We start from the raw sequence: 21,078 nt of genomic DNA on the forward strand, positions 1-21,078 counted from the left end.
GTTGCCTCTCATCCTGCACCCCCATCCCTCCAGTTACGCTGGAGGAAGAAACAGAGCTTTCTTTTCACAGACCGCACAGCTTGCTATCTTTTTTGCATATCTCTAAGTCAAAGAAGAGGACACAAAAGGATGTTTTTCCTGAGTTAATTGGCGGTGCACTGTCTGAACTGCTGAGTCTGGGAGCCTTTCAATGCCATGATAATACTGCCCCCATGTGGCCAAATTTAGAAAATCTCTCAAATCCGTCAGAGTCGAACCTTATCCTACAAAGGACGGAAGCGGTGAGCGCTTAAAGACTTTAACAGCTGTGCTGGTTTCACAGAGGAAACAACTATGATTGTTTAGCTAAAACAGTTAATTATGTCTTGCATAGGGAAGTTGAGTGGACTTGAGTTTGGAGCTAACTGCTCATTCTCCCAATAGTGTGACTGTAGTTTTAAACCACTGATACTTTGGGGTTTCTGCTCTGGAACGTGAGTGTGAAAATCCCCTCGCCTCCCTATTTCATGAGGTTGGGGAAATAGACTAATAAAGGCTGTAAATGCCATAAATTCTAGATTTGATGGGGTAACGAAAGATATGGGAACAAAGTGGAATTTGCCACTTCTTGTGACAGAAGCTCTGTTGCTTGAATGTTGTCACATGTTAGGGACATGAGCTGAACTAAATTTTTAAATTTCCTGAGTCTGTACCTGGCTGTTCTGAAGAAGTGCTGTGAATAGGATCCCAAATACTCATTTTAAACTGTTATTATAGCAATTGTTTGTCGTAAAATTGCTTTATAAAATGTCAAATGCAATACTAACCTTAGCTTGCGTAATGATTAGATATTTGAATATAACCTTAAGACTCCCCTGGTGAAAATTCCCCCTGATTCCAGCTTGTTCTCTGACTTTTTACGTATAACTGGACAAGCCAGGTGTCCAGTTGTGAGGGCACCGGTTTTTCCTCTCTCATACGTGAATGATGGTTCTGCTTTGCTTCTCTTCTTGCAAATGTTATTGACGTGAGACTTATGGGGAGAAATTGTGAAGACTTTACGTTCAGCATGTTATGTGCTTTTTCTTTCATTCCAGTAACAAGTACTTCTTTCCTCCTATTAACTAGTAACAGGGTCATTCACAGATCACAGATTCACTTCAAAGTAAATAAATAATCCCTAAAAATTCATGCCTCATTTACTATAAATTATCATGGAGTCAGGAGCTAGAATCACTCATAGTCCTGAAGCATATGAAGTTGAACGTCTTTAGCTGGAGAATGCAGTATTAGTTTCTCGTGGCAGGTGCCGACTGGAGTAGATGCCCCACCTGCAGACCCTGTTGGTTTTATTGTGCCCTAGCAAAATCTGTTTTCTGAATAACTGGGCTTAAGAGAGTGAATAATTTACAGAGAAAACTCTCCCTTCCTCCAACATTGGTAATAAGAGCCCATTCCTCCATTGAAAGAATGCTTCACATCAGAAAATGCACTTATTTTCTGACTGGCATTTGCTGAGGTCACACTACACTGAATACGCAGAGCCTTCCTCGAGTCTAGTATGATGAACAGCCAACTCTCCTCTGCACACCTCCGTCGCAGCTCTTTCCAGAGTGGAGGATCAGCATGGCAGAGCGGGGCGTCTGTGTCTTGCTGGGTCCTTGAGAGCAGCTTGGCTTTAAGAGAATGAAGAAAATATTTACACATACACACGCCACAGTATTTCTGGGAGAATACGCCGAGACTTTAAAAGAGATTAGCTCTGGGGAGTGAGAATGGGAAAGGCTAGTTCTGGGAGGATTAAGGCACTTCCACTTCCTCTGTCCAGGTTTAATGCTGTTTTTCTTACTACGAACCTGTGAATACATATCCCTTCTGTGTAAAAAAAGACACCATATAGGTATTAAAAAGAATGACGTCTATATGTACAGACAGTGTAAGGATTCCAAGATATTGTCAATGAAAAAAGGAAGCTGCAGAACATGTATAGAGATATTTCTATTATGTATAATGTGCATGTATGTATACATTTAGAAAAAATTATGAAAGTCTACATAACCATGTAGCTAAAAATTATTATCTGTAAGGTTTTCAGGTGAAGAAAACATATGCTTTAAAATTTTTCTTCCGTAGTCCCAGTTGTTGATTGGAGTTTTATACTAAACATGCATTTGTAGTTACTTGTATAATTAAAAAAAATATTTATGTGTGGACCAGTCAGATTAGGAGGTTGTTTCACGGCTGATGAAAAATACCGATTTGTCCTGGGCTCTTTCAACAGTCTCTGCCCAGGTCCCCTCTTTCTAGCTGAGCATCTCTTGAAGGTGTTTTCTACCCACACTGGGCTAGATGAGGGGCCCCTTCTACCTGAGAACTTATCACACGGCATTTTAACCGCTTACTAATTGTCTGCCCTAAGTAGGCCATAGCAATATAAGGTATATTTCTGTGTTTCAAGCATAGTTTCTGGCATATAATAGGTTCTGAAATCAATGTTTATTAAATGAATGAATAAATGGAAGGAAGGAAGAGGGAAAGGGGCAAGGAATATCCCTAAGAGAGGTGGTTAGATTGGAGTTTAATAGAGAACAAAAGTGTGTCTGTTTTTGTTCATCTCTAAGGAAGAAAAAAAGAATTCCAATCACAGTAGAGGCATATATTATTTGGGGACAAGGCTTTTTCACCAGGTTGCCATGTTGTTCTTATAACTTCTTTGGTATATACAAGAAAAAATGATTAGAACATATGCATAGGTAAAAAATAAAAACCCCAGTTATAGTGAAAAAATACTTAATGTACAGGAATAAAATTAAGAATTTTGTAGGACTCATATAAAGAAAATCATGAGAATTTACTGAAGGATGTGAAAGAGGACTAAATACAATGAATAAAAGAAATTCCATTTTGATGGATGGGAATATAGAATATTGAAGTGATGCTAATTATCCACAAATGACTTCATGTATTTGAGGCAATTACAGTGAAACTCCCAATGGAATCACTACCTTCCCTTCCTCCCCTCCTCTCCCTTTCCACTCCCTTCCCTTCTCCTCAGGCTCAGAAGTTTTGCATCTGCTGTTTTTTGTGCTAAATTTCTCCTTTCTTACATCTTCAGGTGGCTATCTCTTCCTGCCAACACAGATCTCAGCCCAGATATCACTATCGCAGAGAAATCTTGAACCACCCAACTTAAAGTAACTTATCAGCCACTTTCTGTTACAGTACTGTGCTTTCTTTTCTTCATAGCACTTGCTATAATCTGAAAATACTGTGTTTATATTTCCATGCATATCATCTGTCTTTCCCCACTAGAATGTACACTCAAAGAGAGCAGGGACATTCTCTGACTTAATTCCGCTGCATCCCTGACCCCTGAAACAATGCCAGGCACAAGGAAAGCACTCCACTGATTCGTTTTGTTCTTCCTGAATGATCAGTTTTCCAATTTAGAGATTGTCCCTGCAATAGACATTGTACTTAGCTATTATCCTTTAAACATGCCCAGAGATTTATTAGACTAGTTTTAACTGTGTTTACATTGTATTAAAACCATTTCCGTATTTGGCCCAAGTATGGTTCTCAGTTGGCTCAAGTATGGTTCTCATCTCTACCGCCTTATAGCTGTGTGACTTTAGGCAAATTGCTTAGATTTCCCATCCTCAACTTCCTCATCCGTAAAATGGGGATAATGACAGTACCAACCTGAGAGGTTTCTTGTGAATAATAAATGAATTAATAGATAATGATAACTTAAAACATAGTCTGGCATGTAGTAAACTCTCCATAAATGTTAGTTATTATATTTTATTAACTATATAACATTATTTTCATATCTAAAGTCCTGGCATAGAGGCTCCCTTACTTATGAACATCTGGTTTCTGAAAGGCTTTTTACAAGTTACTTGTTTGTAAGTCCAAAGTGACACTTTACAAGGGCTAATGTGAGTGCATTGGTGTGAAGTTTGGTTTCCCAAGAGAACCGTGCAGGTTGATGGTATCGATTTTGATGATCCCATTTGCATGGATAATATTACTAATTTTCCTACTATCATTTAAATCTCCCTTTACTGTCAAAATTTCAGGACTCGTCCTTTAAGCCCTCTTACTTCCTTTTAAAACAACCTCAGCAGAAACACACGACTGCTAAGGGGATCTGTGGTGCGCAGAGTTGATGCTTTTGCTCTGGCAAATAACTCTTTGTATCTCTTTGTTTGGCTAATATTTACTGTGTGCTCACCTTGTACCAGGCACTGTTGTAGTCTCGGGGAAACATGTGGTGGACAGGCCAGACCAGTCCCTGCTCCCTTGTAATTTACATTTATGTGCTTATGAAAGGGTGGATATTGAAAATTTGGAGTAGAAGACTATGCATTTTTGGATGGGGTTTGGCCCTTTAAAGACTCTGCACCTCACTGGATACTAGGATTGTTTCCTCCTTAGTAGAATGCCACCCTTGCTTTCAGCATTAGATATGGATAAGCCATATACTAAGTGGTTTGACATTTCAGTTTGATTTAAACTGATTGACATTGACAGCTTCATGCCAAAGTGTGTTAATTCTTAATCTGAAATAATATCCCCTTGGACCAATGAATGTGTATAGTATTAACTGGCAGTGGCTGCTTGCAAACTTTCTATGGAAAGCTGTGGACAGCAAGCAAGGCTCAGTTTAGGTGGAAAAAATGTATTTTTGAAGTAGCCACATCACAGAGAATTTATTATCCCTTTGTGTAAACTCCATTCTATTCATTGACCATTCATGCCTACATTCAAATAGCATTCAAGAGCACCTACCGTGAATACTAGGAGCTCTGGGGATACAAAGACACTGTATGACTTAAGGAGCTCGTAGTCGGATGGCGGAATTATACAAGAAAGCACATGATTAGAATGCAGCACGGTCAGTTCCTTTATGATCTGCAAGATTACACGGTGCTACTCCCTGTTGTACAGCTGAGCTAATTCTGCAGGAGATGGTGAAGTGTTTTGAACAGGAAATAGAAATCAATGTTTCTGCATATTAGGGAAATCTGATTTTTAATTTAGAATTCCGATTCTTTGTAAGGACTCTCCCTATCAATATATATTCAAAGGCCCTCTCCCTTTGCTGCAGGGCTCAAAAAATGTGGATTTCATGAGAGACCGCAGCTGCCAACCATGTATATTGGAGGCACAGTGAACTCAGGGAGAAAGATCGCTGGATATCAGGCTTCTCCCAGTTTCTCAAGCTGGAAATCTGGGTGCCATCTTTGCTTTCTCTCTGTCACTCTCCAAATCCAATTAATCACCAAGTTCTGTCAGTCTTCTATCTCCTACATATCTTTCTGGTGTAGAAATATCTTTCTGGTCTGCTTTTAATCGGTCTGTGATGCAGCTTTGGCATCAGAGGTTTAAAATGTCCTCAGGTGATTCTAACTCATGGAAAAGTTTGAGAACCCTGGTTTGGAAGTAAATCAGAATCTCTTGGGGTGAGACCCAGGCATCAATATTTTGCCAAAGTGTCCCAGATGATACCAATGTGCCCCCAAGTTTGAGAACCACTGCTGTAGTGCAGCACACCTCAAACTTCAATGTACACACACATCTCCCGGGGAACTTGCAAAAATGTGAATTTTGATTCAGTAATTCTGGGGTAGGGCCTGAGATTCTGCATTTCTATAAAACATCTGAGTGATGCCCATGCTGCTGGGCTGAGGTCCACACTATGAGCAACAAGAGACTAGAGTCATGCAAGAGCCTTGTAAATGGCCCACGTCCCTTCACACCACTTGCTATCTGATTCATGTGGAACACTGCAGCCAGTGTGGTCTTTCTAAAACATATATGATCAAGGCACTTCTCCCCTTAAAACCCATTATCAAATTATTAATGCTGTCTAGCAAGAAGTTCCAAACTTTGTATCATGGTTTACAAGTCCCTCTAAGCTCATGCCTAACTCACCAGTTTTATCTGTAGCCACTCCCTCCACTGAACACTCCATCTATGCCTAGGTACTTGAGTTTTATTACACCACCATGCTTTCTCTGGCCTCTGGGGCTTATGTGAACATTCTTTATCACACCCTGACAAAATTTCTTTTACTGTAGCTTAGATATCACCTCTTCTAACTTCTCCCCTCCTCCTTCTTCAGCCTGGATCTGAGCCATCTTCAGTACACTCATAATTATCCAGCTTATTCTAATTTTCTAGTCACTTGTATGTCTCACTCATGAAGGATAACGTGTCTGCCATATTCACTCTAGTTTCCTAGTACAGTATTTTACACCTGATAGATGTTCAATAAATATGCATTAAATAGATGAACAGGTACAATAAATAATTATTAAGTTAACACACAAATACCATCAACGTTTGGTGAGGGCTACAACTTTGGTAGAAATCAATTAGATAATATTGTGAGCAAGTGCATAACATGGGTTATGACTTACTAACGAGCCTTTACACAGAAAAGTCATCACCTGATCAAAGAGAACACAACACGGGATCCTTATAAGAGGTCTTGATCTTTACAGAAAATGAAAAACTCTTCCTTTAACCACTTTGCATCCTGCACCCCACATCGTGCGCGCGCACACACACACACGTGTACAAACACCCACTCAATTAAAAATTACTTCTAGCTTCCATGTGTGAAGGAACTGGAGACTGATAACCCACTGGGTGTCCTTCATAATTCCTTCTATAAGATATATAAAGTAAATTTTATGTCTAAAATATCATCGCCAAAACCAATATCAATGAGCTTTCCCCCTATGTTTTCTTCTAGGAGTTTTATAATTTTAGGTTTTACATTTAAGTCTTTAATCCATTTTGAGTTAATTTTTGTGGGTGGTGTAATGTGGCCTCCAGTTTCATTCTTCTGCCTGTGGATATCCGGTTTTCCTAACACCATTTATTGAACAGACTACCCTTTCCCCATTGTGTGTACTTGGCACCCTTGTCCATGATGATATATGCATTGTTTCATTTCTGGGCTCCACATTCTGCTCCATCGGTCTATGTGGCTGTTTTTGTGCCAGTACCACACTGTTTTGATTACTATAGGTTTGCAATATAGTTTGAAATCAGGAAGCGCGATACCTTCAGTTTTGTTCTCAAGATTTCTTTGGCTATTCGGAGTCTATGTGATTCCATACATAAAATAATTCTAGGATTGTTTTTTCCATTCTGTGAAAAATGACATTGGAATTTTGTTAGGAATTGCATCGAATCTGTACATTGCTTTGGGTATTACGGACATTTTAACAATATTAATTCTTCCAATCCAAGAACATGGGATATCTTTCCATTTATTTTTGTCTTTTCAATCTCTTTCACCAATATCTTATAGTTTTCAGTGCACAGATCTTTCACCTACATGGTTAAATTTATTCCTAAGTATTTTATTGTTTTTGATGCTGTTGTAAATGGGTTTTTTTTAATTTGTTTCTTTTTCAGATAGTTTGTTGTTAGTGAATAGACAAGTAAAGGCAACAAAAGCAAAAATAAACAGATGGGACCACATCAAACTAAAAAGCTTCTGCACAGCAAAGGGAAATAATCAACAAAATTAAAAGACAACCTATGGATTGGGATAAAATATTTGCAAACCACTTATCTGATAAGGGGTTAATATCTAAAACATATAAGGAACTCATACAACTCAATAGCAAAAAAAGAAATAACCCAATTAAAAAATGGGTAAAGGACCTGAATAAACATTTTTCCGAAGAAGACGTACAAATGGCCAACAGGTACATGAAAAGGTGCTCAACATCACTAATCATCAGGGAAATGGAAATCAAAACCACAGCAAGTTATCACCTCACACCTGTTAGCATGACTGTCAGAAAAAAGACAGGTGATAACAAATGTTGGAAAGGATGTAGAGAAAAAGAAAAAGAAATACGTTTCTACATTGTTGGTGGCAATATAAGTTGGTACTGCCACTATGGAAAACAGTATGAAGGTGCCACAAAAAATAAAAAATAAACTACTATATGCTCTAGCAATCCCACTTCTGGGTATGTATCCGAAGGAAATAAAATTAATATCTTGAAGAGATATCTGCACTCCCATGTTTATTGCAGTATTATTCACAATAGCCAAGATCTGGAAACAACCTAAGTGCCAATCAATGGGTGAATGGACAAAGAAAACCGGATATTAATCACCCACAAAAAAGGAAATCTTGCCATTTTTGGCAAATGGATGAATCTGGAGGGCATTATGCTAAGTGAAATAAACCATACAGAGAAAGACAAATACTTTATATTCTCACTTATATGCGGAATCTAAAAAAGTAAAAGTTAAACTCATAGAAACAGAGAGTAGAATGGTGGTTGCTAGGGACTGGGACATAGAAGAAATAGGGAAATATTGATCAAAGGGTACAAATTTTCAGTTATAAGATGAATAAGTTCTGAGGATCTAATGTACAGCATGGTGATTATAGTTAACAATACTGTATCATATACTTAAAATTTGCTAAGTGAGAGATCTTAAGTGTTGTCACCACACACACAAAGGTAACTATGTGAAGAGATGGATGTGTTAATTAACTTAATTATGGTAAATCGTTTCACAGCATATACATCTATCAAATCATCACATTGTACACTTTAAATTTAATATGCAATTTTATTTTTCACTTACACCTCAATAAAGCTGGAAATAAAAAGAACCACACATTTAGGAGATAAATCAAGTTTTGTAAAAGCATGAAATGTAGCTCATTTGTTTCGTATTTTATTATATTCTTACCATAAAATAATAATATTTAAAAATAAAGTAATCTTTATATGTTTCTTTTACCCAAGCTTGGCTTTAAGAATTCTCACAACCTTTTTTGTCATGTTTTTCTTTGTTATCATCATAAAATTTTGAATTATGAATTATAAACCTCATTCAAGGTCTATTACATATATATGTATATGCATATATTATATATACATATGCATAGATATACATATGCAAATAAAATGCACATATCAGAATTGGATAGGTTCCCAGTTAGATGGATGTCCATAGTTCGGAAAACCAGTTTATCAGCTTCATCTTTTCTAGAAGAGCATCTTCTCCAAACTCTTCTGGTCTCTGGGTTTTGCAGATACTGATTCCTCAGCTGGGATATCTGAGAGTGAAAGATGTCACACTATGATGGAGGTTTTCACCCAATGATATGGGAAGTTAGGCTAAATGGACTTCAGGGATCTTCCTTCCTCCCTTCCTTCCTTTCTTCCTTCCTTCCTCCCTCCCTCCCTTCCTTTCTTCTCATCTGGCTGATAAGTGTTTATAAAGATATAATGAGATAATTTATGCAAAGGGCTAGCACTCTGCCTGACATCTACCCAGCACTAAATAAATAATAGCTGCCATCATAATTCTTATCATAACAATGGTCAAAATTTCTGGTCTTCCCCCATGATTCCCTTATATAAATAACTCATAGGAAAACTGTTGTAAAGTCAACTTTGGAAGGATGTGAAGAAAAATAAGAACTTGATTGTGCAAGTTCAAGAGCAGCATCAAAGCTGAAAAATACTACTGCTATTTGAGATGATGTTCGCCTCATTCAGAGCAGGATGCACTATTCAAATTTGACTCCAAAGTCCTAGGATCTGTGACCTTGAGAGGAAACATCCTTCTAAGCAAAAAAAAATGTATTTCTCAGCTTTGATAGAGTGAGGAATTACCAAGAGAATCATCAATTTTGCAGTTTGCACCTGTCAGCATCCTGTGCTGAAAGGAATCCTCAGTTGCTACACCAGCACGTACTTCAGGAGTACTTTTATGCAGGTATGTGTCTTTGTGAAAAATAGTAGTGGAGTGGCTGTGAGTGAAAAATCACTTGTAAACCTCAATTTGCAGCTCATTTTGAGTCCGGAATAAAATCAAGGTGTGATGTGTCTAGCAGTCAAGGAATCTGAATGTGGATATCAGAAAAGATTTGTTGATACAAAAACAAAATATTTTCTTCTTTTGAAAATCTGGTTATGATGGTTGTTTATAGTCACAAGAGTACAAAGACTAGAGGAGAATTTGTTCTCCAAAGAGAAATTTTGTTTTTCAGGATTTTAGAAAGGGAGAAAAAAAAATCCAAGGAAAGGATTCATGGAATAACATGGTATGGCAGACTGTCAACTTTTCTTAGAACTGGATCAAACTCTGCCAGCATCTTCAAATATCCCAGGAAGGGTATTTTATTATATACTTTAAACTATTCAGAAATGAGTCTCTCATACCTCTTGAGCCTTTCCCATAATATCAAAGGAAGTTGGGAAAAGTGTATGGGCGTGGGTATGACTCATGGACAAGAGGTTTCTCCACAGATTTTTGGAAGACAGAAAGTAGACAGGATAAGGGGAGTTGCTGCAGCATAAACGCATATCAGAAGAGGCTTTCAGAGAGGTGAGGGCCAGTCTGTCTGCTGCAGCTCCCAGTAGCTCTTGGTTAATTCTTAGGAATTATCAATAGGACAGGTAATTGCCAAGATAAATTGGCAAGATAAATTGAGGATCCATTAATGGGAACAATTGCACCAACCTCGTGGCACCACCATCCTCTCCAATGTCTCTGACAACTGTGGTGGAGTTAGAAAGGTACCTGGACAAAATTTGGACCACTCACACTTCTTTCTTTCTCAAGGTGGATCTGCATAAACACTAAAGTTCTAAGCTGCTACATAATAGAAATATTGCAATTGTCAGTTTGTTTCCAATCAGAAATAGTAACTCCTCATCGAATATTTCTCATGTATCTTGGAGTCTTTGGGAAGACAGCAAAGTGTGTCGGTGAGAAGAGCAGACATTGGTATCAGATTCCCAGTATTCAAAACTGATCAGGGGACCAGCCCAGTGGCGTAGTGGTTAAGTTCATGTGCTCTGCTTTGGCGGCGGGGTTCACAGGCTTGGATCCCAGGAATGGACCTACACACCGCTCATCAAGCCGTGCTGTGGTGGCATCCCACATACAAAATAGAGGAAGATTGGCACAGACGTTAGCTCAGGGACCATCTTCTTCAAGCAAAAAAAGAGGAAGATTGGCAACAGATGTTAGCTCTGGACCAGTCTTCCTCACCAGAAAACAAAAACAGAAACAAAAACAAAAAAATGAAGCAAACACAGTCTTAACACAGCATGCTTACCAAATGCTGTTCATTGCTTTTCACCTTTTCGAATCAATTTATGGACAATGGTTGGAATGCTTGAATTCAGCTGCAGAGCAAAATGGAGATGTGCAAGTGAACGTGTAACCAGAAAAGGGGGGCATGGAAGTAAAGGAGCAAAGAGAGTGCTGCTAAAAATCCTCCTTTCATATTGTGGGAAACCAAGAGATACCGTCCAAAGTTCGTGGAATAAGAAATAGAGGTATAGGTTAGCTATCTCATCTTATAAAGACGATCATTTGAAGGATTGGAAAAATAATATAAATGTTAACCTTTGGGAAGAAGAGAAGGAAGAGAGCGAAGGTTTAGGGAGCTAATTCATCATGGAGTCTTTGGTTGTGGTCAAAAGGTGATACATTCAGAAATAGAGTTATAAACATGTTACTTAGTATCAGAAAGAAAATTATCAGAAGAGCTAAAAGCAAATACTAAAAGATAGTGCCATTGTGTAACTGAACTTAGCATTGTTTGATGGGGGTGCAAAAAAGAGTTTTGCTTTTTTTTTAAATTAAAACTATTGTCTATTGTTTGATTTGTTACCACGTGCATATATGACTTTGATAAACACTTAAAAATACATTACAAAAAATAAATACGTAAAGGGGGAAGGAAGGAAGGAAGGAAGGAAGGAAGGAAGGAAGGAAGGAAGGAAGGAAGAAAGCAGCAAGTCTGCAGAACACTCCATTACTCCCATCACCTCCACAGCCACCATCACTACCACTGCTGCCATTTCTACCACCACGACCACTACAGCTTGGACTTACGGTGTGCCTATGCTGTGCTAAGTGTATGAATGCATAATCTAATTTAATGCCTTTTATCTTTAGTCTCCTAGAAACAAGGAGTGATACATTCTGACTAATAAATGCCCCGACACACATCTCTTTCTTCCATTTTAAATCTGATTTGGGAAATAGCGGCCATCTGCACATTTTCTATCAGATGTTTAACTATACCTGACACAGGATATTTAGAAAGAAAATTTTCAGTGGCAACATAATATCAGTCTTCAATATTCGAAGAGCTGACATGTGAAAAGTAATTAGATTTGTTCTCAAATGTTAGAGAGCATGCTAAAGGTGTATAATGTAATTCAGTAGGTCTGATATGGGTTACGCCTTTTGAGTATGCACTTCAGCTGATTCTGATCTAAAAGGTGCATGCGTTGTGCATGGAGAAACGTTAGTGGTGGGGGCTGTATTTTCTGATCGCTAGGATTCCTCCCCCTCACCAAGAGCCTCTGACCTTCTCAGATTGATACTTTATCTAGGCATTAGCTTGGAAATGCTAGATACATAATATTTTTCTTATGATGTGAGTAGAAATCATCCTGATGATTGATAAAAGAAAATAAATTCAATCTAAGTTATTTGACTTCCAGTGTCCATCTCTTACCACTCTATTAAGGTATTATTTGTAGCAGCTTCTTAATGTACAAAAAAATCCCAAGTTTAAAAGGGCTATACAAATATGAATACAAACATAAAAATACACTATGCTGGTTTGTTTAAAAAACAAAGCAAGCAAACAAATAAAACTTGTTTCAGCCTGAAAGATTGGTTTCCCAACAAGAAAGAGAAGAGATTATTTCATCAAATGTTCCTTTCTACTCTGAGAGGCGTGTATTCCCACAATCTCCAAAGATACTAAATACACAGAATGATGTTTCTCTTTTCTGAGCTAATGGGTTTCCCTTGCTTTCTTATTGCAGTCTGGCAAAATTAAAAGAGAAAAACTGTTATTCCATTTTTGAAGATTACAAAAAATCGCATACTTCATAAGCCTTAAACATCTAAAATTAGGAGTAATAACGAATGAAACAGTGCAGGAAAGACAAGCTTCTATTTTGCTGATTTTGTGTTCTGACAACTTTGGTTTTGTTGTTTCTCCTTTATTTATTAAGCGGCTTCGTACCTAGAAGGAAGCAAAGAATTTTCAACTAATACTAAATATAATTGAAAATGTGTCCAAAATAATAAATTTGGTATTTATAATCAATCTCACCCATGTTAATAAACCTTGGAGTAATGAAAATCTAGTTACCTGCCTTTTTGGCAAACTGCTGGGTCCATGAAGAAAATCATGTTGTTCATAATTTTAGTTTCAACTTTAGAAAATGCACAGTGACTCCAGTCAGTAGTAATCCAAATGCTTAGTCAACCTGGTACTATTTTGTCCTCATGAATCTAATCTAAAGGAAATCGAGAAGATGGAAAGAATGTATTTAAAAAATTTATAAAAAGCTTGGCATGTTTTCAGCTGCACTGAATGAATCTTTGAAACCTTATCCTGAAGAAAATAAGAAAAATGAGAATAAATAAGTTAGATAACATTTTATTACGTATTATTGTGTGTGTGTCTGTGTGTGTGTGTGTGTGTGTGTGTGTGTGTTTTACCACACATTCGAGCCTCAAGCTATCATCATTGAAAACAATTTCGGAGAATCACACTGAGCAAAGCCTCTGCCAAAATCTACTAAATTCCTTCCTTCTTTCCTCTTTCTTCCTTTCTTCCTCCCTTCTTTCCCTCCTTTTTTCCTTCCTCCTTCCTTTCTTCCTTCTTTTCTCTCTCCCTCCCTGCTTCTCTCCCTCCATTGTTCCTTCCAAGTTGTCAACTAGATTATAAAAATTCAAACCTGCTTGATGAGAATGTCTTAGTGAATTTAAATGTTCAGTGCTGGAACTTTTATGACACACTTTAGATTTCTCCTCCTCCCCCATCACTACTCTCACTTCCTTCCATCCTTTTCTTTTTGGAATCAATAAGCATCTATCTACTTACTTCCTGAGATACCCACTGTCTTTCCTTTTTTCAATACTCTCATGCAGAATCATCTGGGCAACTGGCTAGATCTTTTTTTCCAGCAAAAAAACTGTGTGAAAAATCACCAAAAATCAGAAATATTCAATGCTTATGTTGACTTTGGCATTTCAACAGTGTCATTTTCACGACTTGAGAGTCATATATATTGACGAAAGAATGTCAACAGACCAAGTCCAAGAATAAAGTGCTTCTTAAATGGCAAAGGATATTGATTTGCATATTCCCAGAGGGAAGTACATGCTTTCCAAGTCTCTCAAATTTCCCTACAGAGGAATACAGTGGCTGATAAAACTCCCTAAGCAAAAGGTAGCTTCAACTGGGTATCAAACGATTGCCTTTGTCATTCCCATGGCATTCTATACCTTACAACTGCTCTCCACCCTTGTCTAAGTGTTCTGGCCACATGGCTGTCGTATCTTTAGGTGCAAATGCCTAGTTCACAGCAATCCAGCATATTTCTGAGGATTTCATATAAAATCGTTTCTCAGGAATAGCATTCTTAACAGATCCAAGTTTCATATTTGTAGGTTTATTCACCTATGCATTTTTAAGTTTTATATTCTTTATATTATTATACATTATTTACATATATATATAGATGGACACATGCGTGCACACACACACATATGTGTAGAGAGAGAGAGACAGCATTATATAGGCTTGTTTTAGTTATTTACCTAGGTATAGATATTAATTTATAAATCATGTACATGTACTACTCTCGTTGGCTAATATACCTACATATAATATACATAGAGGGCAAGGATCATTGTTAATGACCACAGATAGCAAAGTCTTCTTGATAATGTGAGCCAAATAATGATATTGTAGTCCAAATTTTGATATTTGACCTTTTATCAGATTTTATGAGCTCACTGTTTATTTTACTAATAAATAACGTGTAATAGGAATAGAGGAATTAACAGCTGTGATTTTTTTCTTGTTTATATGTGTTTGTATTTTGTACTTGTATTTTGAGTATTATCTTCAATTAATAATGTCTTTGAAGGGGATTTTTTTCAAGTTACTTGTCCACTCTGTGAGGATTAGAGTTGCAGACATCACTATTCTTCCTGGTGTCTGGTTCCCCTCTGCTTCTAGACATGTTGGAGGACTTATTTGTTCCTTTGCAACCCGATTAGATGTAGTCACGTGATTATTTCTGGCTTATGATACTGGGCAAAAGTGACATGTGCTCCTTGTGTAAAAGAGCATTTAAGTGTCGATGTGCAACTTCCTGTTCTCTCTTCTTCCCATTGTTGTGAACAGTATTTTCCAAAATGAAAAGCACAAATAGAAGTAACAATAATTTCTTTCTACTGACCAAACGCTAATCTTGACAGTGCCTTAGAGCAATGTAATCTTTAGAAAATAAATCTAAACAAAATTATAGGATTATGAACATGATTGGATTTCCTGTGGAAAACAGTAGAAGGCACCAACTTCTGTGTTTTGTTTAACATGGGCCAAATCCCCATAGATGAGAGGTAATTATTATGGGAGTTGAAGGTTTTAAATTTATTTATTTATTGACACTTATTTTTTGTAGCAAACCAAGTAAAAGAATCAGAAGCTCTAAAACCGTTCTGCAGTGTAACAAACGAGACATGGTGTGTCACAGTTAGAAATCTCATGACGTCTTTGTCCTTTAAAAAATTCATAAGCTGCAGTATTAAAATAATATAAATTATTCCAGGGAGTATTCACAGTCAGTATTGGAACATGGATGTGGCTTCTCCAACTTTGGAAAAGGAAATTTGTCTTGAGAAGCATATTCCAAAAGAATGGGCTCATTTCAGTGATTTTAAAGTAATCTGTACATTTCTGTTTGAGTGTGTTGACCTTTAGCTTAAGACAATTTCTTGTAGGGAATTGATTTTCACAGGTCTCTCAGGAGGTCCCAAAGGCAGACTTCAGTTCCTTGATTTTGAGACAAGAATAATAATATACATCAGGCATGTGGTCAGTGTCTAAAAAGGGATTTAAAAAACTGTGTTAAAAGGCAATTTTCTAACAGAGTCAACGTAATGATTAAAGACAGACAGTGAAATGGCTTGTTCCAATCATTCATCTACCATTTATTCACATTGCATTTAATTAGAGTTTATTTCGTCTACTAAAGGCTAGGTGCTGGGTTGCAAAGACACACAAGACATTGTTTCTGCTCTGGAAGAGCTCACAAACTGGTGGAGGAGGCAGAATATCCACCAATTATGGAAGATTGAAGAATGAAGTATGGCAACAGACATGCAGGGCTCCTCGCATTAGGAAGTGGGGAGAGAAGCCTGCCCGGGGGAGATGACTGCTGCTCTGGGAAAGGTTGGCCAGAAATGTCAAGCAGGAGAAAGCATTCCAGATCGATGCATTTCAACGTGAAAATATCTGGCTCATTTAGAGATTTACAGCGCCCTTTGGCCTAAGCAGACCAGGTTGAATTCAGCTCACTAGCAGCCAAGAATCCTAAAAAATGACCTCACTACAGCAACTCTCTATTCCCTTCCTCTAGTCTAGCATTATATTATGATTACTTTGTTATATTTTTTTCTTCTCGACTGAAGTCTGAACAGAGAGGGATCATATGTTACCATCTTTGTATCTCATCATGCTTCTAATACATTGCAAATGAGAGACCTCTAAACGCCATGGAAAGGCTAAAGAATGCATGTCACCTTGCTGACCACGAGTCAGGTTTTAGACTGACTCTGCTTCTCGCTAGCTGTGTAGCTCCTGGAAAGGCACTGTGAATCCACACTTTGGTTTCCTCACGTGTAAAGCAAACGTTAGATTGGATGTGCTCTAAGATCCTTGAGTCTAAGTTTGGATGAGCCTTCTGGTCTCCCTAATGAGGCTGGAGAGCTTCAATGAGGTTCAGAAATGAGTATTGCTTTTATATCCTTTCAGGGCACTTAACTTAGAGCTTTTTAACATTGGAGTGTCTGCTCGGAAGTCAGAAAGTCTTAGTTCCCAATCCTAGCTCTGCTTAACCTCCATCAACCTTAGCTTTTTCTTTTGTAACATGAAAAATATAAATTCTCAATATGTAGAGTTATTTTGAAGTTTAAAGGAGGTAATGCACAAAAAGTACCAAATATATTGCCTGGCACTTAGGTGCTAGAAAATTTTAGCTCTCTTCTCTAGTTTACATGGAGTAAATTACTCAATAGATGTTTGTTGATTTTTTTGCCTTGGTATTAGCCCAATGCAAAAGGTGGTGATCAAGTTAAGCAGAAACTCTTCAGTCTTCTCTCACATTGTACTTGCCTGAGAGGAGAAAACAGGATGGGTTGACATTTTCATGTTCACACGCCCCACCCCCACTTCTTAGTTCCAAATTTTCATTATCTATTTAACAAAACAAATTCACTAAGTATCTGCTCTGTGAAAGTCATTGCATTATATTCTTTAATATAAGAAGGCTGCCCAATACACTGAGAGGGAAATGAACACAGTTTGAGATCAAGTTTTCTGAAACTCAAATTAGGACATACGACCTGACAAATACTCAGGTGCTTTTGGGGGTGTTGAGATAGACTGTTTGAAATTGATTGTCACAGAAATGAGAACAGCATATATATAAAAGGGTCATTCTCTTCCCAGGTTCCTGTCACATCCACTTCACCAACCAACTCCTCCTCCTTGGTCAAATATAAGCTCTTTTCTGTAGTCATTTCCTCTACCTACTGGGATATAAAATTGTCAGCCACATACAAATATCTTCAACATGAGAGCTAAAGTGATAGATGCCGAAGAAGAGGTGATGGACATATTCCTACAGGAATTCAGAGACAGAGAAGGTATCTGCAGCAGGCTCTTGTCTTTCCTTCATACACTCTTCCTTAAACTCTTACTGCCCAAGGTTCAGGCACATGTGCTTTCTCATGAATTGGGGTATAAGTTGGAGTAAGGTCAGAGAAAAAACAGTAAATAACACTGTAGATCTGAAGTGATATTTCTTTTACAAATTGTCACTTTTTACAAGTATTTAATTAAAAAAAATGGTAAAGAAGTTGTGAATATCTTTCTCTATGGTTTTCTGGTAGGGAAAAACATTTCTTGAATGCAAATATCTCCTGAATTCTTTAAAGGCATTCTAATTGAACATTGGCTAATTGCACACATGCCGCAAGATCCCTCGTTTTAAATTAATCAAATTTTAAATTAACCTGCTTTCTAAGCTGGTCTGTAATAATTGCTCATAAAACAAATAGGTTAAATTGAGTTTTTTGGCAGGCCTGTGACACGCACAGCTTTAGGACTTCTTTGGGTCAAAGATCAAATGGAGTAACTACTTGGTCCTCACTATGGACTGAATTGTGTCCCCGCAAAACTGTATGTTGAAGCCCTAACCCTCAAGATGATGGTTTTTGAAGGTGGGGCTTTGGGAGATACTTAGGTGTAGATAAGGTCTTGAGGGTGGGCCCCTCATGGTGGGATTAGTGCCCCAATATGGAAATACCCCAGAGAGCTTGCACTCCCTCTCTCTGCCATGGAAGGATACAGTGAGAAGGTGGTCATCTGTAAGATGGGCCCTCACCAGAACTGGTACATGCTGGCACTCTGATCTCAGACTTCCAGCCTCCAGAATTGTGAGAACATAAATTTTTATTGTTCAAGCCACCCAGTCTCTGGTATTTTGTTATGGCAGGCTGAGCTGACTAATACAGTCGCATCTTCCTTCACGTACGTATTTTAAATTTCAAATTTGGAAATCAAGCATAGAACTCTGTGGTTGAGTTACTTTGCAGGAGATTCACGGCAAATACTGTCATTTTTCAAGCTACTGCCCTGTTTGTCTGAACAGATGGGTGACTCGGTGTGTCATGGAGGAGATGGTGGAAACAATACACGCTCTCCCCATGGCTGGAGCAAGATGGTTTCACTTAAGAGTGGCCTTGAGCCAACTCTGAGGAACTGTGTCCAGGACTCAGCAGGACTCCCCTGAAAGAAGATGCTGATTTCTTACAGCTCATGGATACATCCAGGAGTTTGTTTGTCTCCCCCTCCCCCTAAACTTCAGTCTCTAAACAAAAACAAAGGGTAGAGAGAGAAACAAATAAATAACAACTGAGGTCTATTCAGTGCTGTGTTGTTCCAGGTACTCTGCTAGAGGCTTTCTGCAGGTTATGTCAAATAATTACAATACCCCACCAATGTAGGCATTTTTGTCCTCAACTTAAACTTGTGCAGAGTGAAGCTTATGGAGAGAGGTTGATTGAATAGGCCAGTATCACATGGTGAATAAAGGTGGGGCTGGGACTTCAGTCCAGGGGCATCTCATGTTCATGTCAGGCCTGTGTGTTCTCAGCTACAGCACTGGCCTCACAATTGCTTTCCTTGATAGAGGTAAGAAGAGATCTTTTATCCGCTGGGAGGACCCACTCCAGTTAGCAAACCTGTGGTGCTGAAGGAAGAGTTTGCATCTGGGGAGTAGAGCAAAAATTCCAGCTCTCACCTCAGCTGTTGTCCTTGCCTTTTTCATGATGGAAAGGAGACTTGGGCTTAATAACAATCCCAGAAGCAGAGCAGCCAGGGTTTGCTGTTTTATGGAACATACTCCCTCTTCTCTTACATCCTTGGAAATAACTCTAATCACAAAGTTCTAAGAAGAAGTGTAATTAATATAAAACAGTTATATTACAAGTCTTATCTAAGGGATATACATAGGGTCCTGCATTAAAGAATCAGAGACCACGTATACTTCACACAGAGTATTTACAATAATTAACCGTGCACTAGACTGCAAAGCAAGTCTCAATAAATTCCAAAAACTTGGAAATAGTCAGACCACGTTACACTGACTGCAAAGCAATTGAGTTAGAAATCAGCAACAAGAAGATAGCATAAGCTCATTCATTTAGAAAACTGAAAAAAAATTTCTTTATAATTAATAGAAAAATTCTTTTAGGTATTTGATATTCTTTAGAACTTAAAAATAAAGAAAATACTACACATTCAAACTTGTGGATATTTTGAGAATTACATGAAGAGAAACATATAGAATTAAAAGAAAAGAAAAAAACCCCTCAAAATTAATGAGCTAAGTGTCCAACCAAATTAGGGAAAGAAATACAAAAGAAATTCAAATAAAATAGAAGAAATGAATAAAAATAGGATAAATTAATGAAACGGGAAAAGTGTACAATAGTAAGAAATAAGTCAAAAGTTCTTTCTTTGGAGTAATTAATAAAAGAATAAAACCTTGGCAATAACCAATCTAGAGAAAAAGAAAGAAGGCACAAATAAATAATATCTGAAATGAATAAAGAGGGTCGGATCACAAATAGAATCAACATTTAAAAGATAAAAATACAACTACTTATTTTGGATTGTGGATTATTATTTTATTTTCCTGATGTTCTTATTAAAGTGCAAGAATTCAAGAAACAGCTAAGCAGAACAAGCTACCATCATCTAAACCCTTAGGCAGAGTCAGGAAGCATTCTTTGGGAACGAGGCCTTTGGAATTGATTCTGAAGGTAGGGGAACTTCCATAGAAGAATGCTTAGGAACCTCGAAAATGAAGGAGAGGAAAAAAATATATATATACATACGTTTTTGAATAGTCTATATTTGTAATAAACCTCTGTGCTTCTAGTTCTTTTGGTTTGGATTTTGCCCAGTCACTACCCTTTCCTGCAAATGCTTTTATCAAGGTCACCATTGGCTTTCTAATTGCCCATCCAATGGCCTATTTTCTGTCTTGACTTTTGTGCAGCATTTACCCCTCTTAACCTCTTCCTCCTCCTCCTCACTTTTCTCCTTCTCCTCCTCTGCCTCCTCCTCTTCTCCTCCTCCTCCTCATCAGGAATCCCTGTCTTCTCTTGAATTTCACAGCATCCCTCAGACTTAACATGTTCTATTATCGTCCTTTCCACTATCCACCTTCTCTGATGCATTTATGCTCATTGGAAGAGGTAGCAGCATTCTCTCAGTCTTTTGCTACACACTTTTGTGTCTCCCTCAACAAATCTTTAACCATCCCCCAACATTTCCTCTTACTTTAAAAAAATAACTCCCATGTTTGTCTCCTCTCCTCTATCGTCATTGCTTCCGCCTTTCTTCCAGTGTCATAGACTCATACCTTTCTCAAGCTGCCCCTTTGAGTGTTTCCAGTATATTTATGCTCCTGA

Source organism: Diceros bicornis, chromosome 8 (assembly GCF_020826845.1).
Source record: "Diceros bicornis minor isolate mBicDic1 chromosome 8, mDicBic1.mat.cur, whole genome shotgun sequence".
Classification (NCBI taxonomy): domain Eukaryota; kingdom Metazoa; phylum Chordata; class Mammalia; order Perissodactyla; family Rhinocerotidae; genus Diceros; species Diceros bicornis.